Source organism: Nilaparvata lugens, chromosome 2 (genome assembly GCF_014356525.2).
Source record: "Nilaparvata lugens isolate BPH chromosome 2, ASM1435652v1, whole genome shotgun sequence".
Classification (NCBI taxonomy): Eukaryota; Metazoa; Arthropoda; class Insecta; order Hemiptera; family Delphacidae; genus Nilaparvata; species Nilaparvata lugens.
This window is the reverse complement of record NC_052505.1, coordinates 35,065,911-35,091,684: the sequence shown is the minus strand read 5'-3', so window position 1 is coordinate 35,091,684 and position 25,774 is coordinate 35,065,911. Positions and strand designations below refer to the sequence as shown.

General features: G+C 33.5%; 1 protein-coding gene across 1 annotated transcript in view; it reads right to left on the bottom strand.

The window, feature by feature from the left end:
* The window catches only part of LOC111043531, a 172,183-nt gene extending 146,915 nt beyond the window's left edge, over positions 1-25,268 (bottom strand). The window contains exon 1 of the mRNA XM_039421095.1: positions 25,178-25,268. The gene's annotated coding sequence lies outside the window, so the exon portion shown is untranslated. The remainder of the gene's footprint in view (positions 1-25,177) is intronic.
* Positions 25,269-25,774: the final 506 nt, after the last annotated feature.

The window sequence follows — 25,774 nt, the reverse complement described above, 5'->3', positions numbered from 1 at the left end:
TTTAATTTTTTTGGATACACACCAGTCTCCAAACTGAGGTTATATATGTGAGCAAGGGTGCTAGAGATCGATTTTATTACATTTTTAATTAGCTCAATTCTTATATTATCATAGCCTGGAGATTTTCTGGATTTCATTGAGAGTACAATTCCTTCTATCTCTAAATTAGTTATTGGTGTGAAAAACATTGAATGGTAATGGTGAATTGGTTTGTCAAAAAGCATTTTATAATTGTTATAATCGTTGATATTTAGCTTTTTTGTATTCTTAGCGCTGTATATACTGATAAAGTGATTATTAAGCTCATTTGCAATTAGATTCTCGTTTAGGAGAGTCTCTCCATTTGTTGCTCTCATTTTTTTAACTGGCTCTCTCCTGTTATTTTCTCCTAATAGCGTATTCACTACTTTCCAAGTCTCCTTAGAGTTTCCCCTCAAATTGTTTAGAGTCTCGCGAAAATATTTATTTTTGGATTCCTGTATTTCTTTCTTGAGTTTATCCCTGTACCTTTTATAATAATTTAGCAAGTTCTCGTTATATGGTTGTTTTGTGGTTTTTTTGTATAAGCGATTTTTAACTGTTATTCGGTTTAGCAAGTAGGGAGTGAGCCATGGTTTATGTGGTGGTTGTGTAAATATTTTCCTTTTATTACTTTCTCCTGTACATGCTATTTCCAAACACTCACTGAAAATTTCTAGAAATTTATCCAGAGCTAAATCTACGTCTGAAAGATCGAGGACACATTTCCAGTTAATTTTATTTAATTTATTGGCGAGAATTTCAACGTTTATTTTTTTCTGCTTTTTATTGTGATTAGTATTGGGTGAATGATTTATTCGCTTCTTAATCATTTTCTCAAAATAAAACTCTATAGCATAATGATCAGTGATTAGTAAATTCTTTATAATTGTGGAGGGATTGAAAGAATTCCTTGTTGTTACGTATCTAAACCATAAGTGATCGATACATGAAGTTGAAATGTTGGTTACTCTAGTCGGTTCGTTAACATAAGATGTAAACCCATAACTTGACATAATGAATTGGTATTCATCTGATACTCGATTACTATCAAGCAGATCAATATTTATGTCACCTGTTATGATAGAATTATCATTATCTAACTTATCTAATACAGTTTTTATCTCTTTGAAGAACTCATCTACAGGTATATTGTGAAATCTATACACAGCGATAAGGCTTATTTCGACATTACCAAAAATAAAGTCAACTTTTAAGGCATCTACAGAGATTAGAACTATCTTATCGGCTATTGCTGTTATTTCTTTATTCACATAAACCGCTACTCCACCTGCTCTATAATTGTCATTGCAATTTGTAAAACAATTGTATCCATCTATTGGGTAAAGTTCAGACTCGTCACTATATATCCAAATCTCTGTTAAAATTATACATTGCGGTTTTTTTGCATAACTTTCAAGCTCAATTAAAAAAAGGTCAAAGTTTTCTCTTAAGCTTCTTATGTTTTGTACTAAACAGAATAGTTCATTAAGGTCGGTCATTTATTTTTAACTTTCGTGGATTTTTCAAAAATTAGTAAACTTTTATTAAATAAACTAGTACATTTGTAATCATTATAGTTTGCTTATATCACTTACTGAACTCAATGAGATTACCGGTTGACCCTCAGATTTTCGCATCAAAATTTTTCCGTTCCTAATCCAGAGATACTTGTAGTCCTTTTCTTTCTTGGCTGCTCTCGCCAGCGCTAGCACCTTCCTGTTCTCCGGCGACAGACTCTCGTTGAGGTACAGCGGGATGTCTATTGGTAGGTCCATGTGTCGCGTTGAAAAGTTCCTCATCACCCTCCTTCGCTTTAACAGCTCCTCCTTATCGATCCTTCTAGTCAGTTTTATTATAATTGGTGGCACTTTATCTTTTTCACGAGTTGGAAGACGGTGACAATTGTCTATTTGCAGGTCGGTTATTGTATGTCCCAAAGCTTTGCTAACAGATTTCACAACACCAAGAAGATCCTCATTTTCCTCCTGAGGAAAATTATGGAGCTCCAGACAGTTCGATCTTGTATATTGCTGAATATCAGAGATGGCACGACGCAGTTCTTCATTTTCCTTTTTTAGTGCTATTATTTCGGTAGATTGTGTCTCAATTTTATCCAGGCACACCCTGAGTTGACTTTCTTGTATTTTCACTTTCTCGAGTACATCACCGACAGATTCGTGACACGATTGTATAGAATCTCCTAAGCTCTTCTCCACACTTAGTTGATTGAGCAATCTTCTCCACTTAGTTGATTGAGCAATCAGCTGATTTATTCGATATCGATTCAATAAATTGTCGATTGATCTAAGATCGATTAATGTATTAAATCAAAACAAAGAATTCTAACCTCAAATTGTACAAGCAATCTTTTTTTTCATAATCTGCCAATAAAAAACAAGCCGCTTTATAATTTTATTTCTACCAAAGAATTCTCATTATTGCTTAATTACAATTTTGCATGGTTTTCTTATCGCTTTAGATAATATGATTACTCTTTATCATAAATAATATTCGATGTTATTTGAGTGGTACCTTGACTGGGCTATCTATTCTTTCAATTTCACAACTCTACTAAAGCTCAGTTATTTACTTCAAAATTATTTTATGGTGCTAAGACACGACGTCATAACGTATACTTTTCAATGTACGATTCATTTTCATTAAATACATAATTATTGGATCATGAAGAGTTGATTTTCCCTTTCACAAATGAATAAAGAATGAGAGATTCACAATATAGAGTCAGAACTTGGTTTAGATGTGGTGTTGGCTGGTTTTGAAGTTGTGATTGTGGAGGTAGTGCTTGGAGTTGGGGCTTCAGTGTGTGTTTCCTCCTCGCGCAGCCAGTTAACGATGTCATCCCAATTTTTCGATCTCCATTCGAAATTTTAGAACATTTATCAATTGTCAACTTCTCTTACAAATGATAAGTGAGAAATATGTGTTTCACAATACCAGAGCAAGTATTCAATACAATTCTCAATTATTGAGAATTCCCCACGCGGTATACCTGATTTAATATATATTCGCCCTTACATTTTGTTATAGTTTCCAATTAGAGATATTCAACCAGAAAACTATTTCCTGATCAAGTATGTGAAAGACATTATTCTCCTGAAAAAAGAGATTAGGCAATATGTTCTAATGATTCTACATACAATATAATATACAGTACATAATATACAGTACACAGACAAGATAAAGGACTGTGAGAGATATTATATGATATTATCATACTATAATTAATGTTTTCACGTTCTTGATTCCTTATTAAATGATTAATCAAATTCATTAGCATTGAGTAATTGAATCACAAAAGAGCCAGGAAAAGCATGTTAATTTTCAATAAGAGAGCAACAGGTATTTGATGTGCAGGCTCTTACAAAATCGATCATTCTGAAAGATCCAGCCGTCAAAAAGTATTGAATTTCTGAAAAAATTGAAAATAAATATTGTATAAATCGTAGGGAATGTCGATAGGACTTGAAAGTTATTTACTTTTTGAGAAAAAGACTCACAAAGTTGCTCATATTAACATTGAAAAGATAGGAAGAATAGATTTTTAGAGCACCAATGACGTCACACCGATCATCTGACTCGATCAGTAAAAGATCGAGATGCGCGTGATCAGTACCTTCTATTCTAGGTACCTTGAAGAGTTGTATATTCATCAAATTAATATCAAGAATGCTTGTTACTCGTGTCTTCTGTGTCTTTTCCAAAACGTCAACATGATGCTTCATATGAAATTTCTTCTTCTGATATAATTTATAAAGATGAGAATAAAAATTTGCAAGATTGCTTCAATAGAGTTATTATTCAGATGTTATCGTATGAAATTATATTTGAAATGCGAGTCAGTCACTCAATCGCAAACAACTCTATGTATTCAAAGTGTCTCATTTCCATCATTAATATTTCAGAGTTTTCTCACGTCAGGAGTACGAGTATAGGAGTATCAAAATCAAGCTATAGTAATCTGAAGCTGAATCAGCAATTTCCTAGAGGGTATATGGAGCTTAAGTACAATAATTGTACTGTATTTAGGATTGCTATAAAAAAAGGGAATTCGTATGGCTTTAGTTGATGAGGAGTCCCTTGCGGGAAGGTTCCCCCTCACCTGAATATATAATTTAAGCCGTCAATGGGTCTTACGACTGTCATACTTCAGCCGGGATCGACAATTTATCGTGACTATCCGATAACACTGGAGTGACCTGATCAAAAACTTATAGTGATGAGGGGGTTTTAAGCCGGGATCTCTAGGCTGCTACGCAAGCACTCTATATACTAGACCACGGATCACTCGAGAATTGCTGTAATAAATTGGAGCTAGTAGCAAAATGTTGATGCGCAGGTGCTTTCCACAGTAGAGCTGTCCAAGTAACCAACCCTTCTTCCCTATGCTTATTATCAAACGACAGAGTTTTGATAGCGTGAAGAAGAGGGAAGGAAAGAGAAAGATTGAAGGATATGGAATGATAGAGAGTATGAATGAGGGACAGGTAAGTGAAAGACAGTACAAGTGAGTGAGGGTCTGAGAGAAAGAGAGAGAGAGAGGGAGTGAGAGGAGTACGAGAGGTCAAGAGAAATAGAGTTAGTGAGTGAGAGAGAAGGGAAAATCTTCATCGTTTGAGAATTGTCAGTTTCGTTGAGGCTGACAGCCATTGCTTGCTACAGCAGGAAATTTTGAGTCGTGGGTTGTTACTACAGCAATTTTGACAGGATAGAAAGAGGGTGAATCGGTATATATATTCTCCAATAATCTATCATATTTCTATGTAAATAATTCGAATCAAATATCACTGCCAAGAGACGGTATTATGTTGACTTAGATGCAGAATAGTAGGGATCTGATTAGGTCTATTTTGCCTCGATTTGAGTTTCTGATATTACTGCTAATTCCAAAACTGTTGAAATAAATGTCAATTTTGAAAGTTCTCATACTTTGCAAGTTTTCAAGTATCATCGAAGGCAGAGTCTGACTGTGTTCCATAGTTTGCCTTTTCTAAGCAAATCCAAACGTGAATATAACGCTTGCTTATTTATCTGGGCTAAACAATTTTCCACTGTTTTTTATATTTTCATAAGTTACGTCAAGTTTATACAACAGTTTTATAATAGGGGTCTTTAAAGCAGGAGTTAGATTTAGAGTTAAGAAAGAAGTGAGCGAGCGTAGCGAGCGAACACGTGTCCTAAACATCTGACGAGTGCTTTAAAGACCTTATAAAACTGTTGTATACACAATTTTTTTCTTCGACCAATCAAGCAAAGTATCACGTTGTTGACTTGTAGCTAAGGTTAGAAATCAACCAGCTTATCTATATTGTAAGAAGATTGAAATACCAATAAGTAAAAAGTTACTCATAGAGAGTGAACAGTAAACTTGAAATTCTGAAAACGAGACAAAATGATAACTAGACAAAATAAAATATGATGTACTGAAAACTTAAAAACCTGAGAACTTGATAAACTGAGAGCTTGATGAACTGAAAACTTGAAGAACTGAACTTAATAAACTTAAAACTGGAAAATTTTCGACAATTAGTTTACTTGATAAACCAAAATCTTTACGAATTGAAAAATTGCAGAAGTAGCTTTATAAACTAAAATCTTGACGAATTGAAAAACTTGACGTAATACTTGATAGACTTGATAAACTTATGTGGAACTTGATAGACTGAAATCTTGACGAATTGAGAATTCAGTTTGAAAAAAGTCAAACTGAATGCTTGATTTAGTGAAAACTTGACAAACTGGAACCTGCTGCCAGCATCAGAAACCGTGTTTCAATGTTGATGCCACGAGCAAGGAAAACCGTGCTATATATAATGTACAAGTCGTTGCATAAAGTTCTAATATTATAGTATACTTTTGAAAATCCATTGCGAGAAGACCTCTGTTATGGCATTGATTGTGATATAATGTGTATATTATAACATGGTCATAGATTAAGATTTTTTTGAGATATCAGGCTTTAATAAAATTAAGACGATAAAGCATGAGTATTTCAAAATATCACAATCAGAAGGAAATCCTTGTTGATGCTCGTTGAGTAAAATTGCGTTCAAATGATCACCTTATATTGGCTGAAATGGATTCCATCAAACTAATTGAGAGAAAACCATCCCAAACTAAGTCTACAATATTGACATATCAATTAGGCTAATTATGGGGTACACGTAAAACATTGTTCGTGAGTAATAAATTAATGGTGATGAATCAATTTGTTAATGTAATCCCATTAATATACGGTTAGTTGTTTTGTCAAGCATAATGTTTCTTCAGTTTGATGACTAATCAGCGGTTTCGGCTGAGAAAGTTCACAGATCGTCTTCGTCGTCTACGTTGGCTGATGATTGTTGTTTCAGTTGTTCTAGACGATATTTCGCACGAATGTGGCGCAGAAGGCTGAGTAATAAGCTTAATCTCGTATTAGAGGCGCCAAGCTTAGGGTTGAAGCGTTCCAATAAAGCAGACAGCGAATCTGAGCTCATAAATTTGAAGCTGACAGGTTTGTTTATCCGCTCGGGGAATTAATTCTGTCGTCATCAACGTAACACCCTCTAGTGGTATCATAAAACCGTGATGCAAATCACGAGTGATGCGGAAAAAGTTCAAAAGCCGTTCAAAGTAATTCTAATGTCAGAAATGTGTTCCTACTTTCCATATTCTATATGGCGAGTACAAACTTCTGTCACCGACAAAACAATTTCTAGCATTTTGTTCAAGTACTTAGCACAAAATTCCTCTTGAAAATAATAAATCTATTCTTATAATAGAGTTACGCTTTGTTATTTTTTATCGGTTCAACTTTTTTTTGTTATTGCAGTCAAAGTGATTTGGTGCAATTATTGAACTCGGACAATTTTATGACTTCAACATTCGTGACAGTTCGGCTAGAGTGAACATTGAAATACTAAACAGTTCTCAAGTTTCAAGTTCAAGTCTCATGAAAATTCTAGAAACTAAAGTTCGCAAGTTTCTTTCTGTATTAAAGATTCATGGCTTTCAATTTCCAATGGGAAAGTGTTGATGAGACTTTTTAACTTCTCATGACGTGACTTTTATAAGTGAAATTCCTCCATTACTCAAGGATATAATATTGACCTTTATCAAATTTTCAGGTTAGGGGTGTTGATGATGTTTTCTCTTAGTTTCTCTTAGGTTCTTGTTCAGGAATGTTTGCATAATGACAATGCGGAAAAAAATCTTTAGAATAACTTATATTTATCACGTATTGTAGAATATAATTGGATGATCAATGTATATAGAAGCACGGATATGACGGAGAAAAAAGTATGTTAACAGAGTTATTCTCTTTTGAAACTTTTCATATTGGGTATGTACAACGTACACTGTATTTACAACGCTCATTGCATAGTAGTAATGTTGACGCTGCAAATAAAAAAAAAATTTTAATATTGTTAACGACATACAACCTTCTCAGATTAATTCCACTTGTTCTATTTCATAAACTCAGTTTATACATTGTACAAAACACTACAATCATAACATAATTACTATGGAGGAAAAACTAGGTTGAACCAGTACTTTCCCCAAAAATTTTGATGGAATGGTTATGTTATTCATAGTTATTCGATTATGAAATTACCCACTGCTTCGCCACTTGACTTTCGGTCCAGGAATAATGATTTGAAAATTTTATTTCATATGCTAATAAATGAGAGACATTCAACCATATGGAAATTTATTCTAGGAATTGATGGGATAGTCAATGATTTATTCTTTCTAATATATCGGGTGCGGCAGCCACTCAGCGAGCTGATGTCGTAGTAGAGCAAATTTGGTCTCGTTAGAGAAGTCAGATCATAAATATTTCTTCCCGACATGTTCATTCGCAATCATGCATTGGAACCCCAGCGCGCATTTCGACATCGCTGTTATTTAGCCCCTTTGGCTACTGTCCCGGACCGAAAATCAATTGTTACTTTGGTCACTACGTTTAGACAAACTGCAAGTGCGACAAGACATTGAACTGAAGTCTCTGGGCCCATTAGGTTACCTGAGAACATTGAGGCAGCGAGAGTTTCAATGTTGAGATCACCACAGCGTTCTGCGCGCAAACATGCGCCTGCCCTTGGACTTTCCGATCGTTCTGTGAGACGAATTCTCCATGATGATCTTCATTTTCATCCAAACAAGATGGCTACTGTGCATCAACATTTTGAACGTGACTTCAATTGAGGCAGCATTTTCCAGGACGCCCCATCTCGATTAGGAGCGGTTTGGAGTGGCCAGCCCGATATGCCAATTTGAACCCTTGTTATTTTCTTCTATGGAGGTTTTTGAAATCCCTCTCTTATTTGAACCGTCCAAGGACCCTACAAAACTTGAAGACCAATATCAGGGAATGAATAGCTAAAATAACGCCTGCAATGCTGGCAGGAGTCATGACAAACGCCAAAAATCGGTTTAGTCAGTGATGCTTTTATACGGATGCGAAACATGGAAGATTACTGGGCGGATTGTAGGGCAGCTGCAAACCTTCATAAATCGATGTTTACGCCGCATCAGGTGCATCTACTGGCCAGAGGTAATCACCAATGAGAATCTCTGGCAGTTAGCAAATCAATGACCAATCCAAGAGGAACTGAAAAGGTGAAAATGGAGATGGATTAGGCACACATTGAGAAAAGAAGATGGTGCGATTGAGAAGGCTGCATTGAGCTGGAACCCCCAGGGATCACGCAGACAAGGACGCCCACGGATGACATGGAGAAGAACGGTCGAGGCAGAGTACAGGCAACAGGGAAAGACTTGGGCAGAGGTTAAGAGGCTCGCAGCCAATAGAGATGAGTGGAGAACATTTTCGGATGCCCTATGCTCCTCAAGGAGCCGAAGGAACTAAGTCAAGTAAGTCAAGTGTATGGAGAATGGGGATCGTCATCTACCTGATTTGATAATCAAAACTAATTGAAACAAAACTTTATATATGTGTTTTCATTACAAAAAATAAATACAAATTTTCTGATTCCTATAGAGACTTTTATTTACTTTAAAAAAAGGAAGTTTCGCTGCCACACTCTGTATCAGCTGTCTATCAAATAGAGAGGCATGTAGTTCTCTATATATTTATACTAGTACACTAACCAGAACAGCTAATGTTCATATTTCGATAACTGAGTTTTAAGGACAATTAAGAGATTTACTATCTAATAAAAATGGAGCAATATCATCATACACAAAAAGTTTCTGGAATATAGAGACGATAGTTCATGATGAGAATCACTACTGGAGTGATGATGAGGGAGATGAATAGGAAATGATTGTTGAAAAATGAAACCATGAAGAAGACAGACGGAAACTTCTTGATGATGGATGACTCAATGATCTTGTGGGAGAGGAATAAGAGAGAGAGCATGTAGTCTTCTAACTGATTCACATCGTGAAACCCCTCCCTTTCCATCCCGAATTACAGCTCAGGTTTATGCTAATGAAGTATTCGAATACAAGAAAGATAAATAATGTTATCAGGCATTTGTTGTCGAGTCCTATTGAAGTTGGAAATGGAGCCCGTTGGGAAGAAATAGGTTTGCTTTATTTGACCAATTCGTTTCTTGAGGGCGTGCTGAATCACTGACAGATAAGGGCCTCGCAGCTCCCTTTGTCAAACTGCTTTATCTTGATCCATCCATCCCCTACAAGCTTTCCCATCCCAAACACAAATTTCATTAATTTTCTCGCTCAATACCCATCTCGCCGCGTTCTGAATTTGTAAAGTAAGCCGTGCGATAAGCAGATTCTGTTTTCACTCTGTTTGTCTGTTATGTGTCCCCCCACGGTAGGGCGACGTCTTGCTCCAAAAATGAAGAAATGCCTTTCACGAGAGCCAGACAATGCATTTCGTCTCATGTATAGAATAGGCCTACTGTTCTATACATACCTACTAAAATACTGCTCAATAATTTCCACATTCTAGTGTTCCTCCGTCAGGTCTTATTCTTCATTATTTTTCTTCCACAACTATCACTCACAACTTTCAACCGTTTTTGAAGATTCTAAATCTATTTTTGGAATTATTTTGTCTGATAGGAATATTACTTCATATGATAAATGGAATTTTATTGATAGTTGAGGTTTGTTCTCTTATATGGTGCAATATGGGAGAAAATAGAGAATGATAGCTTTATTATCGATAATAACTTCACAAATATGTGTTGTTCAACAAGGTCCCTCAGAAATGAGTCCAAAAAAACAACATGTGGGACAAACAATACGACCGAATTTCATCGTCACCTAAACGATTCCAACGTAATAATAGAATACAGACGTGAGTTTGTGGTGGGTATCTGACGCGGCCCAAATTCTGTCGGTTAGACGATTGAGATGACAAGCAATTCGATAGAGAGAAAGAGAGAGTGAGTTGGTAATGAAAGCGAGGAATTCTCTATCCATTAAAAGCGATCACCGGTTGGCCACGGCTCTCAGGCATTCCCATCCCACCATCACTCAATTATTTGACAAACGAGCATGATATTGACAGATAGAGAAGACCTCATCGAGTGCCCGACGTGTGTGGTGGTCTGCTGAAAACCATACCACAGCAAATCCTCTTTTGCTGAGGAGTGGGGTGAAAAGAACTCTGTTGTGTATGTCATTATAAGCTTTAGATTGTGAGGTGGAAGTTGGGAAAGTGCTTTTTCCTGAGTTAAGTAAGTTTTGTTATAGTAATGTTTTCTCTTATATTGTGAGCAGAGTGAGTGTAATACAGTATTAAAATTAATGAAATACACAAAAATTGAAAGAATAAGACTTTGATATTGTCAATACCACTTTTATTCATTCGAAAATTAATTCATAATATAGAACCAGGTTTCATGGTAATATCTTCAGCTAAAGATGTGGTAGGTGTTACCATGAAACCTGGTTCTGTATCATGAATTAATTTTCGAGTAAATAAAAGTGGTATTGACAATATCAAAGTCTTATTCTTTTAATTATGGAGAAATAACACAACATCTCATCTCTATACTTATAAAAGGCTAAGCCCCGACAGACTGAAATCACACCACAGCCCAAACTACTGAGCCTAAAAACTTGAAATTTTGCACGATTGTTTATGGTAGCCTGAAAACATCCACTAAGAAAGGATTTTCAGAAATTTGCGCCCCTGAGGGAGCAGGGGCCCCCCAAAATTTTGTACTTTTTAACCACTCATTGCACAGCAAAGTCATGAGGAACTTTTTGTTCAGCGACGAATAGAAATTAGATCTATGCAGAAACATTTCGATCAGGAGCACAGGGGGGTCCAGGAGAGGGCATTTTTCGAAAATTTTGATGTAAAATCACACTACAGCTCAAACTAATTGCCCTACAGTCTTGAAACTTTGCACAAATATTCCTCAAACATGCTAGACGCGCACTAAGAACGGATTTTGAGATATTTTGCCTCTAAGGGTTTCTAAGGATGAAAAAGGATCCTATTATTAGTAAGGTTATGAACATGGTAAGGTGAGTGCCATTTATGGAAATGAGATAATTTATTTTCGCCCCACTTGGATGTAATGAGCTGGTTTTCGTGCGTCATATGGAGGCCGAAAGTGATTGTTTTCTGACCAGGCCGGTAAAATTTTTACGGCCCTAGGGCTGTAAAATAGCCTTGAAGTCAGCTGATTCTGATTTGATGTGAACGTGTTTACAAAATAGTTTATGAAACGGAATCAGTTTATGCTTCTAGAATTGAATAAAGTATTTTGCAATAAGATACTATCATTTTATTTGGATGAATGAAATACAAATAAGATATTATAAACTATTCTAATTCAATTTTCAGAGTATAATAGAATCTAACCTCAATACTCATAGTACTGTGTTTATCACGAAACCTGGTGGATAATTTTGGAGCTACTTGGGCAATATCCATGGTACTGAACGTTTTCACAAATAGCTTATGAAACGGAATCAGTTTGAATAAAGTATTCTGCAATAATATACTATCATTTTATTTGGCTGAATGAAATACAGATAAGATATATATTATAAACTATTCAAATTCGATTTTCAGAGTAGGATAGAACTTCTAACCTAAACTTCTGAAGTCGACAACAAGCATTGTTGATGTTGACATTCAGATTGGCCAAATTTCAAGTGTGCTAAAACAGCTGATCAAAAAACTTTTCATTATTCGTGTTTAATATTCAATAATGATTAAAACATTTATAATAATATCATCTTATTGTCATTTGGAAGAATAAAAAAGTATAAACTCAACCTCTTACATAATTGAACATAATCTTTCAGGTTATTTAGACAAATCAGAATAAAAAAAAATACTTGGACAATTTCCTGATATTCAGATTACCTCAGATTTGCCTGAGCTATGACCTTCCACTTTCGCTTTTCGAAGTGCTTAATAAACAATTATTCTCATATATATATATTGTTTATTCTTCTGTGTGGCGAAAAATAGCGTTCACACCACGGGCAAAAATGTTTTTCTGGCTCTCAATCTTTTCTAGTCCTCGGCCTACGGCCTCGGACTTGAAAACCGATTTCGAGCCGGAAAAGTCTCATTTTCGGCCCTAGGTGCGAAATATACTATTATTGACATGTAATATTCTAACATATGTTGTAATCATTGGAAATAACAAAATAATATGATTCAAAAAAAGAACATCTGTTCTATTATTGCTTTCTACCTGATTCCACTCAACCTCAATAATATTGTTCTGATAATAATTGATAAATATGTTTAATAATATTATTATTAATATAATAAAAGTATTGTTTTGATAATTAATTATTATCATTAATATAATAATAGTATTGTTTTGGTAATCAATAAATATTTTTATTTTCACAAACTCTGTATAATTATTTATAATGGTGAATGTGAAACAGCTGCATCAAAGAAATTATCTCAAAAACATATGTTTAGGAAAACCATAGTTTTGAACTTCGTTTTCCTGATGCAATGTATAAGCCTAAACTTGGCATGTATTATTAATTTTCCAGCTAGAACAGTTTTTTGAGACTGCTAAATAAACGTCTACAGTTTTATCAATGCTGTATCGGCAATATGAAAACGCATGCAGTTAATATGTCTTTAAATAAAGGTGTTGATATCTACATGATAATTATTCTCTACCATTTTTATTTAATTAAAATTTCAAAATTATTCAAGCCTTGATAGAATGATTGACTCACTGTAGTCGAAAATTTTAATAATGAAATGAGGGGTATTTTGGCTAGCTGAACAAAAAAGTAAGGTCCTATGCACCTTTTTGATATTATTTCTTCAAATGAAAAATGAGTTTTGTGGGTTGTCAAAACTCCCCCTGAAAGAGAACTATTCATTTTATCCTATCTTTTAGTAAAATAACAATGATTTCTGCGTTGAATAACATCTTTCTTGCCAACAAGAATCGAACTCTTTGTGAATTTAGATATTACCTACACTTTAGATTTATATAATTCTATTAATAAATTCATGGAAATTGAAGTACTTTTTTCAGTTAGTTGATGAAATTGATTATCAATAGAGAAAATGATTATAATTTTATAAATACAGAAGTAGTTGAATGAATTGTCGATGTACTGAGTTCTTGGTCAACAATAATTCAATATTGGTATTTATCCAATCATTATTTTTTTCAGAAGTTATTTCATTTGAATTAGAGAATATTTATGAGCTCCTATAAATTTATCATTCGTAACAATAAATTCTTCAAAACATGAATTTAATCAAATAAAAAATTGCCCATACTTCTGTATTCATGTTCGCATGTTTTCCACTTGTGATGGATAGCCAAAATATTGTGGAGCGAGCTGCACGGCGAATTGTAATCGAGGGCTCTGATTGGCTGAAAAGTTCAGCGTTCGGAGTGAGGTGAGGCGAGCAGTTAGAACAGAGGCAAGCGGCACGGCGAATGGTTCGGAGTAGGGTACGGTGGATGATTAACAGCTGATTTTTAACATTATGAAACATATACTCATGTTCGTTGAAAGGCAAGATACATCTTGCACGGAGGAATGCACGGTTTGCTGCGCGGTTCAAGGTTCGGTTCGGCATTGTGGACGCACCTTCAGTTGTTACAGGACATTTATACAGATCACAAGCCAAAGCAACATAATAATCTATCTTCTTCTTCTTTTTCTTCTTCTTCTTCTCCTTCTTCTTCTTCTTCTTCTTCTTCTTCTTCTTCTTCTTCTTCTTCTTCTTCTTCTTCTTCTTCCTATATCTAAAAGGCTAAGCCCCGACAAACTGAAATCACACCACAGCCCAAACTACTAAGCCTAAAAACTTGAAATCTCACACAATTGTTTGTTGTAGCCTCAAAACATCCACTACAAAAGGATTTTCAGAAATCTGACCCCCCCCCTGAGGGAGCTGGGCCCCCCAAAATTTTCATTTTAACCGTTCATTGCACAGCAAAGTCATGAGGAACTTTTTCGTTCAGGTACGAAAAAAATCAGTTCTATGCAGAAAAATTCCAATCAGGAGCACAGGGGGGTTCAGGAGAGGGCACTTTTCGAAAATTTTGATGTAAAATCACACTACAGCTCAAACTAATTGGCCTACAGACTTAAAACTCTGCACAAATATTCTTCAAACATGCTAGATGTGCATTAAGAACGGATTTTGAGATGAAAAAGGATCCTATTAAGTAAGCATATGGTAAGGTGAACTCCATATGGAACTGAGATAATTGGCACATTATATTCTAACATATGTTGTAATCATTGGAAAGCTTAAAACAATTTCATCAATTAGCTGATTGAATTGATTTTGCGTTGATTGAGAGCGCGAGCTTGCCACGTGTTTGTTGCATTGTTGCATGCTTGGCCAGTTCGGTTTGTGCCCTCTATCAGCTGTATATGGAGTCTCATACACTCCGATTAGAACAGAGCACAAAGGTTTTCTTTGGTGAGAGATGCGAGTAATTCCTTATATTTGATCCGAATGGTTATTCATAATACAGTAGTCGGGGTCACTGCAATCAAAAGTTTTTTATTCTGTACGGTAGCTAATAAATTTCATACGTATTGATTGTCCATAATGTATCCAGTATCCATAATGGAAGTAATTGAACTACTCAAAATTAATGGCTTACTGGTCCCTCATAGATTTATAGTATTCCTGGTGATTGAGCCTGTCTTTTTCAGCGTTGTTTATTAATAATAAAGCTTAATTTACAACTAGCTTACCCAGCGAACTTCGTACCGCCAATGTATCTCATGTTACACTTGACTTTATTTGGTGAATCATGAAATTTATCTGACAATCAACATGTTCATTTACATCTAAATACAGACTTCCTATGTGCTTAGTCATGCAGCATTCATTATTCCGCAAAAATATTATTCTTCCCAATCAATTGGTAGTTATATCTATCAGTAAAGTTTTCAATTAAAAAAAAAGGTTATATCAGTGTTTCAAAGAAAAATATTCAATGTTTTCATAGCTGTAGATTGTCGATATATGGCCCAGGAAATATGCGATGTACGATGAATCAAACAGAATTCCATATTCTTTCGATTCTAGGATGAATAAATAACAACACAACTGCCCGAGATGAGATACACAATGACCTCCTGTCAAGAGACAAAATCAATACTGCCTTAAAAACTCATCTCACTACTTACAATGGATAAATATGAGCTTCGTTCCAGTTTTGTTTTATGAAATTACAATCAGATGCAAGCTAAATTAAAAAAATTGTAAATTATTCTTTCATTCTTCAGTAATTAATGAATGCAATATGAATACTATACAATATATATATATATATATATATATATAATATATATATATATATATATTATATATATATATATACTCTCTTTCATTAGGTGAATATTTTTTTTCAACTTTTTCCAGTTTCTCAATGATAGGGGAGTAATAATTATTTGTATAGGTCTTCTAAGGAACCATTATCAACAGCTGGTACCAATCAACTACACTTCAACTCCAAACTACCGTTTTAATACCAGTACACAATAATTTATCACAGGGTGATGTGTTTATTACAGGAACAAACAAACACACAAACAGACATTCATTCTTTTATAAATAGATTTCCATTCGGCTCAAACAAAAGCCTCTCTAAATGAAGGTAGAATGATAAGGATTCAGTTCTGTTGTTTTAACATTTTTTCAAATCACTTTCAAAAAGTTCATGTAGTACCTACTATTGTGTTTGAGACACTTCTGGCGCTATCATAGTTTCACCACTATTCTGTTCCACAGTCCTATCTCTTGCAGTCGTTAACTATTATCTATAATAATTATATAAAGTAAAGCTGGCTTATGCACGTACGGGATAGGGAAATTATGTTTGAGGCATCATCACGTCTGAACTACTGGACAAATTAACTTAAAATTTTGCTTCTAGATTCTTAATTAACCAAGGATGGTTATAGGCCTATTTTCAATTCTTCAAAATTTCATTACGTCAAGTTTTCATTTTGTCAAGTTTTAAAATAGATCCTTGCGAAACACGGGTTCTTGCTAGTACCATACAAAAGTACACACTGTTCTTGCTGGAAGTGGACCAAACGTCATACATTATTGGTGTGAAAATAGTATTACTGAGATGTACAATGTAACTTGATCGATGATATAATAGATCAAGCTCAATAGATCAAATTCAATGATTTAACAGGCTCTCAAATATAATCTTGTCTGAGAAGGAAGATAAAAACTAATCAAATTAATTATTGATTTGACGCGCAGATACGTTTTCAACATAAATGGTCTACACTATTTCTATATTAAGAGTTTAATATCATAAAAAAATTAAATATTTTGTTATTTTATTATGACATCAAGAATGTACATATTCAGTCGAGAGAATCAGATTACTGTGTTTAAAAATGAAAATGTTTCAATTCAAAATAATCTAAATTCAAATTTACAAATATTAATGAATATTGAGCCCATACTGTATCCCAATCTTGGAGTGAAACGTTCCGGAATGGATAAATATCGAATCTGAATTGGAGGTTTCTGAGAAAATATTTTCAGAAAAGTGATGGTTTCATTATCATGAGAAAATATCGAATTTATTTCTACAAATATGGTGTAATAAGCATGTAATCCCTCAGCATGCACTAGAGAGACTAGCGAAGAGTATAGGCATACTAATCCCAAAGCTAGAATGAGCAGTGAGCAATGAAGGATGAAGATCATTTAGGGAAAATATGTTACATGCCATGTAGGACAATAAATGGGAAAATTGTGACGAGTCATACATTATGGAAGCAACAGCTGTAAGTGAAATAAGCACGCGTTTCCGGCATGTATTGTGATGAGTGCGTTTGATGACCAGATCACAGAATCCCCGATAATAAAACGTGAAATAACGGCGTGTAATTGAAATTCCATTAGCACTAAAACGTCACACGGCAAAAGTAGAAAAGGATATAAAGTCGCAATAAAACGCGTCTCCAATGCAGCAGTCGACGCCCGTTGCTCTTCAAAACCGGCGATAAAATTTTACACTTGACAACTTTTGCAACAAAATTGGAACATGCTGTTCTCAGTGGAAGCAGCTTGACAAATGCACCAACTGGCCATCAATCCATACATCATACATTTTTATATCAAGTCATTCGCCGTTGTCATATAACAGGACTGTCGTCACAAGCCACAACAAATAATAATGATGTCCTTGGCATAGTGATTCTAGGTATGCTACAGAATGTATAAAACTGTATAAGAGCTGTTCCACATTTAATATATATCATCCTTAACTCATATAAAGAGGATAATCCCATGTTTGCTACATTCAAACTCGTCAATAGAGGGCTGAGATTGAACACAAAAGTTTTTAAACTTGAAACTGGAGATTCTTGATGAATTCATCAAGTTTCATATTTATTCCAATTCAAGAAAACATATGAAAGGGTTTATCATGTATGATATACGATTAATATTGAATAGAATATACGTGCAGTTCCTGGGTGTTAATCAATAATTTTCACACTTTGGAATAAGTTTATTCCATTCCACAGATATCACAATATTTATTGTCTCGTTAATAAATTATATCTTTCTTCCCCTGTCATTTTTTTTATCGAACAGGTATGCTTCTCGAAATTAAACTTGATACGTGAGTCTACCTACAGTAACCATAGGCCTATAACCCATAGTATTATAGTTACTGTAGGTCTACCTAGTCTCCAGATGAAAGTTGATAATCTGAACTAATTGAGGTTTGAATACTTAAAGTTTCTGAAAACGTATATATTGTATTTCATTTAATAATCCCAAATTTGATATGATATTTAAGAAAATGAAAACGATTCTTTTATTCCAAAAGTGATTATATTTTTATTGTTCGAGGATGAACATTTCATTAGCGATTCAGCTTGTAGGAGCATGAATAAGCATATGTATAAGCATGTGATCCATAACTGTATATGTACTAATTAATAAAAACAATATAAAAACTTGTATAGTACCCTTTATTATTAAAAACTCAAAAATATTTCAACGACTAATTTTGACCATAACTTACCGTAGGTCATTTTCAAGTTGAAATGTAGATAACAAGTTGATACTATATAATATGAACATATGCTTATTGTCATATCATTATTTTATATGTTGATATTATAAATATAGTATCAACTTGTTTATTTATTTTCTACATTTCAACTTGAAAATGACCTAAGTTATGGTGAAAAATAGTCGTTGAAATATTTCAAAGTTTTCAATAATAAAGGGTTTCTACAAGTTTCTATATTGTTTTTATCAATTTGTACGAAAGTAGCCCATATTAGTGAAGTGTTTTTCTGTAGATATTGTAATGTATTTGAAATTTTGGTAGATGTAAAAATCCCTAGCTGAAGTACTAATAGGTCTGAATAAAATAACTGGCTAATATCGCCAATGAGATAACAATAAAGATTAGATAGCATCAGCTTGTTCTGGCTAAACGGTACAATAACCTAAAAAGGATTGAAATAAATTTTTTGCTAATATATAATATTGTATAAAATTTTTTGAAGATTGAGGTTAGGTATAAACATTCAGTGATCGGCGACCTAACGATCGACCGAGTCAAGCAACGTAGAATCTGACCAGACACCTTGGCAGAGATCTATTGCGGCAAAACGGTATGCAATTTGGAAGAACAAATGGTCACGTGGCTAACTATTAGGAAGCATGAAATAAATAGTAGTATATAGAATATTAACTAGCATGTAGAGAGCATACTTAAAAAACCTAATAAAAATATTTAAATGTATCCAGGAAATAGGAGGTTACCAAGCGCATGAATACTGAAACAATTTGCATGCACCAATCGCATAATGGCAGTTAATAGGCGGCAATAGTATGCCAATTCAAAAATATTTATATATATTTCTATAAATGATTGGGATTTATGTAAAATTATTGTATAGTCTATGTTATAGATATGGCCCGAAGGCAAAGAAATTATTAAACATACAACATAAGTAATAATTTAATATTTTAGTACGATCTATTTGAACCTTTAATGGCGGAGGACTAGGATATTCAAATTTTATGTAAATTTGAAAGTCGGAAGTAAGAATTGTAAAATTGAGAAGGAGAACCATCACTCACCTGCCAAATGCCACCATGAGAGGACCCTAAATATTTTAGAGCGTAATACCTTGCTATAACTTGTAAAAGCTAAAGTTAGATTGAATTATTAAATTTCTTATGAGACTTTGTGATGCTCTTATAAAGCAGAAATCATTTTCAATTTCAAATAATTTTTGTAACCCCTTGGAAGAGACGATTCCGGCTACCATAGTCCAGGACCACCAGGAGTTGGATCGACATCGGCGGCTTATAAGAAGATTTCGACACGTGAGTGAGAAATATTGAATTAGTGATGGGCGCCCTTAGTGCTTCGAATTACCTGATAATCAAAGCTAGCTCGTCGAAAGGGTTTTCTTATGAATTAAGAATTTAATAAAAAATACTTGCGCAAGTAAATATAGTATTAAAGGTATTTTATTAAAGGAATAAATGAATCAGTACATTTCAGAAAATTCTAATGAATCAAAGAAGTATAAAATCTAGGCTATTAAAACATATGCATATGATCTTTAATTTTTGCAATAATCTGCGATAATTTGTTGTAGCTCTAATTCACTAGATGAATTGCTCTACTTATTCCATCAGGTGCCGAATCTTGCACCCTGAGATAAAATATATATTCAATACAAAGAAATGTATTAGATATTAGAGAATTTAATATAATTATATATTTGGATTATTAGTTGCCAATTTATCGAGTCGATCTTAAGGAACCTATTTTTAATTGAATTGTACAAGTCGACAAGTATTAGCAAGCTTATATCGCAGCTACATGCAAAAGGATGTATATGATTTTAACATAAAGGCACATGGTAACGTTTCGTGCTATAAATTTCGAATATAATGTTTAGCCTGTGATATTTTACTGATTTCAATTATTGTTCTATTTTTATATTATATATTTTTATCGCTCTTTATATTTTTGCCTTGATCTATTTTTTGCATTATTTGTTAATATATGTATCAAATTGTTTATGGTGTGCAATTTATTTTAATTCCTCAACACTATAGTATAAGTATCATATTTATATATATATTTATTCTTTTTAATGAATTACAAGAGTTATAGGGGAAGCTCATATCTGGGCCTATAAAGATTTTTATGAGACTGTATCCTTTTAAAAAACCACGACCTAATTTTTATAATTATATATCAAATATTTCATGCTCTGCCGACTGATGCCAAGCAGGAGGCTAATCGTTATTTAAATATAAAGAATAACGTCAGAATATATACTGTATCTATCCATACAGTATCTATCAGTCATACGCATTCTCTTGCATCTATCCAAACCTACGAATTTTTGTGGTTTTGTTTTATTTATTTATTCATTAATTCAATTTTCTCTTGTCTCTAAAAATATTGTAGTGCGGTATATTTGATATAAATTGTAGCAGTTGTTAAGATCCCTAGCTTGCAAATAAATTTGCAAAAAGTTAAGGCCGTCCGGCTCGCAAATATGCTGGGTTCAGACCACAGCTCTAGCTCAGTAGTAGATGCATGAATACTCCCAACACAATGAATCACCATAGGTTTCAATACCTGGTGATCAATAATTCTTACCGCTGCTTTCGGGAAGTTATTGAAGAATACCAATAAGGAAGTCAAAAAGATAGTTGGTGACCGATTATCAGTAACCATATATTCAATCGAGAATAATGAAAATCAACTATGGTTTTTCTAGTTGATCCTTAAAACGCATGTCATGAATACAGGTATGCACCAATTTATCCTTTCGAAATTCCTTGAAACTTACAACGCCAGTTCTTGAAGTTCTCTGGATCCTTATATGATATATTGTAGACTTATTAATGTAAATAACAGTAAGATTTTGCTGGCTGAATAGTATTACTATCATCAAAGGATGATGAGTAATACATGCTCTGAATAAGATCAATATTAATTAATTCACTAATTATATATGCTGCAGAATAATAATGCTTGGTACCAAGACAGCTCAAACTGTATATCACGAGATGAATTAGGAAAATAATAAAAACTTCTGGAATTTTGTATGCTGACATAAAACATAAAATATATTCCCATAAAATAACATAGACAAAAATGTTTCTTGATAAATATAATTTTCTTTGAATAAATACATTTTCTAACATTGTAATAATTATCACAGAATTGATGAGCATTCACAATATTGTGAGCTGTAAAAATATGTATTTTATTAATACTGATATATGGACTTCAAGTCGGTTCAGAACTTAACATCTTGGAACCTGTTCAGTCTATAGATTTAATAGAACATACTTTGATCAATGAACAATAATTAATAAAAATAATAATTTAAGATCTCAGGGTTCGTGGATTCGTGCCATGCATGGGAATAAGCTTCCTTCATATATCAAATAAATTCATAAAAAGATTTCTTATAAACTATATGATAGTGTTCGACATGTTGCGAATTTCTTAAACTTGAATAAAAATTTATATAGCTCTTTGATTAATCCCCCAATTCACTGATAAAGTCCTTAGTGTTAAATGAGCTCATTTAAGATAATTTGCACACTCACTATAATGATGTTCTTGAAGTTCTCGTAGAATAATTAATTATCACCAATAATTAATTGGCCGGATCCTTCCATCTCTGCAGGGCACGTGTATGGTCCAGATTTCTTACAAGTTTCCATCAGTATTGAAGATATATTTACGGGAATAAATTACAGTTAAGAACTCTTTAACACACACTGAGTTCACAAATAATCAAACATTAATTACATATACTTGACATTTAAAAAAGGGATTGGCTTGATGCTTTTAAAAATTAATTGGAAAAAAGACCCCATCCTCCATGTGTTCCGCATAGGACGAGATCACAAGCCAGAGAGAGCAATTCTCAGAAAAATGTCATCTCTTCTTTTAACGATTTATAAGCTTTCCTCTGATTGGCTTTCTAATCTTAGTAAAACGTGATGTAATTGGTTACTCAAGATTCAGGGTTTCTCCAACTTTGTTATACAAAGATAAATAAAAGTTTATAAATAAATAAATTAGATGATAGCCTGAGACCATTCCAATAAATAAATCTCAATACATGAAGCTATAATGCGATATACATTTAATTTTTTATGTGAGCTTTGTGTACTCTTGGTTTTCATACTTTTTTAGATTTCAATAAATATTCCAGTAACATAATAATCGTTGTTATCTTATTACATAAACCTTCCCTAACATATAGTATAAAATTTTACGAGTAAAAATTATAATTTAATTCATAATAGTTGATTGAGCAATCAGCTGATTTGTTAGATATCGATTCAATAAATTGTCGATTGATCTAAGATTGATTGATCTACTAAATCAAAACAAAGGATTCTAACCTCAAATTGTACAAGCAATTTTTTTATAATCTGCCAATAATAAGCAAGCCGCTTTATAATTTTACTTCTGCCAAAGAATTCTCATTACTGCATAATTACAATTTTGCATGGTTCTCTTATCGCTTTATAGATAACATGACTACTCTTTATCATAAATAATATTCGATTTTATTTGAGTGGTACCTTGACTAGGCTATCTATTCTTTCAATTTCCCAATTCTACTAAAGATTAGTTATTTACTTCAAAATTATTTTATGGTGCCAAGACACGACGTCATAATATGAATGACTTATATTCAATACAAAGTAGGAAATCGTAGAGGTAGACTAACTGAAGAAATGAAAAACTCATTGAGAACATAGTGCTACTAAATGTCTGGTAACTCTATTTCCAGGTCTATCAAAGATGTATTTCTTATTGTACTGATAATAAAATCTAGTCCATGATAAATCAGATGAATGATTATTATATAGTCGATGAACAGAAAATGTAATCAGCTCTAATGGTAGATCACCAACAGGAAGAGAGGTGTGGTAACCATCATTTTGAAATGTCAGATCTCACCATTAACAGAGGATAATAATTAATACAATCAGTATCAAGTGGTAAATCTCCACCAAGGAGAGAATGACGTCATGATAGGATTGGCGAAGCAGGGTGGAGGGAAGCTCCTCAACAGGTGGTCCACTTACTTGGCCAAGAGCCAACAATATCAGTGATCACCAACCTTATCTAAGCGGCGTGTCGTGTTTGTTCACTTGAAATGGAGCTTTCAAGTGGAAATTTCTTGAAAAAAGTTCAAAAACTTGGCTAATCTGGTTAGAAGTTCTATAAAGCTAGCTCAATTGTTATATTACACGATAATGCTGCTTTTTACTTTGTAAATTCTTTTTTATGGTTTATTACAGAGTCTTCCTTGTGAAATTTCCTTCTGCTACCTAACCAAAAACCTAGCTATAATATTGGTTATGTAAATAGGATGAATGATAGTGTTGGTCTTTTTATCAAGTGAATCAATATTCTCCAGCTATGGGTCTCTTCATTTATTATATTAAATTGGATTATATCTTGACGGTCTAAGAAATCGTAACAAATAATACAAAAAAATCCAAATTATAACTACGGAATTGTTGAGTACTGTTGCAGAAGTCCTCAATAATACAAACTTCCAAGGTTGCTGAATTTGAAAGAGGGTGATCCTAATTGAGAGAAGTTACATCATACATAGAAGTTGAACTATTAAAAATAATAATATTACTAAGCTTACTTCTTCAGCGTGTCATTTATCATCATAATCTCCATGAAAATTATTTCCTTCAAAAATACTTTTAAAATTGTTTTCAGCTACTACATCATCATTTTGAATCCATTGTTCACTACCAATAAGAAATACTAGTGATAATTTATCATCGCTTGAACTAATAGTAATGAATTTATCTCCAATATTTAAGATTTGATCCAGGTTTTTGAGTTCATAATGGAACGGTCAAGAGTCGACCTACAGTTGCTTGTTCTTAGGCTTAGTTTTCCTAATTTGAGCCTTCAAACGCCTTCTATAGAAACTAATAAAAACAAGGGGAGATACTGTGGGATGACAATAAATCCCAATTCAGCAGTCGTAGTATGACATCGGCTGTGTTTATATATTATACATGCAGTTGTAAGCTGTAGGAAGAGGATAAGGGGAGAAATTGAATTGGAATATTTATTGGGGGAAATGGGAGCCTCAGAGGGATCTGCACTTAAGTAGACCAGACATATGTGAGCTGAAAATATCCCTTAGCTCGAACATCCCTCAGGAAGCGTCCATAACAATGATCCCGATAGCTGGGGCTTCCAATATAAGATGTGAAAACGAACAGTTTATTTGGAAGGACTAACAAATTTTATTATTTTGAGTTATATGCTCATATAAATACATTTTCAAGCAATGTGCTTTAGATCACAAATAAAGCCAAATAATCCAAGTGGACTGAATAGTCAATGCATGATTCATTTTTCGTTGGATGAATTATCAATAAATAAATAAATAACATTCTTTTGTCAAGTAGTAAGCATGCTCGCATATTCCACAAAGTTTTCATGTATGGAGTTTGAATGAGCTAATAGAATAATAGTCAATCGATAAACATGTAAATCACTGACGAATGAGCAAAAACGATTGTGAATTATTTTAATGATTGGTCCAATGACTTAAAAATAATTAAAAATACAATGAGGAAGAGGGATTTGAAATCATTTTGAGGGATTGAACAGCTCATAATTATCCAATTTTTATTTACCTGAAGAGATTCCAGTTACCGCCAAGAGGTACCCGATCTCAATCTTTTTTCAAGGTCGCAAATCACTGATGGAGTCACTTCATAGCCTGCACAGGAAAATGTGATTATGTAAGTTTGTATTTTATACGACAAATAACGAGATCATCCCAAATATTGTCAACTTGAATGATAAAAAATGTCAAATTTTCAAAGTCGAGTGTTCATTCAACAAGTATCGACAGAAATTTAAACTAATATAACAACTCAGTCAGTCAATCTGTAAAAGTACATTCTTATTAGTTCTATAAACATAAAGATATCAGTGTCTATTTGCAAATAATGTAGATTCTGATTTATATAATATGGTGTACATCTGTACAATATTAATAGATTATATTAGTCAAGCCACCAACTATCAACACCATGGAACATAGAAATTCATTGTTGCAGTAATTCGAAGCTAGTTAATAAAATAGTTCGAATAATTAAGTGGTTTTGACACTATAAACTCGTTCTCATGCAATGAAAAAAAATGATGTACAGTTCTACCTTCATGAAATTCAGTAGTTTGAGGTACAGTTCATGGGATACAATATCTATAGATCAAAAACAGTGCTA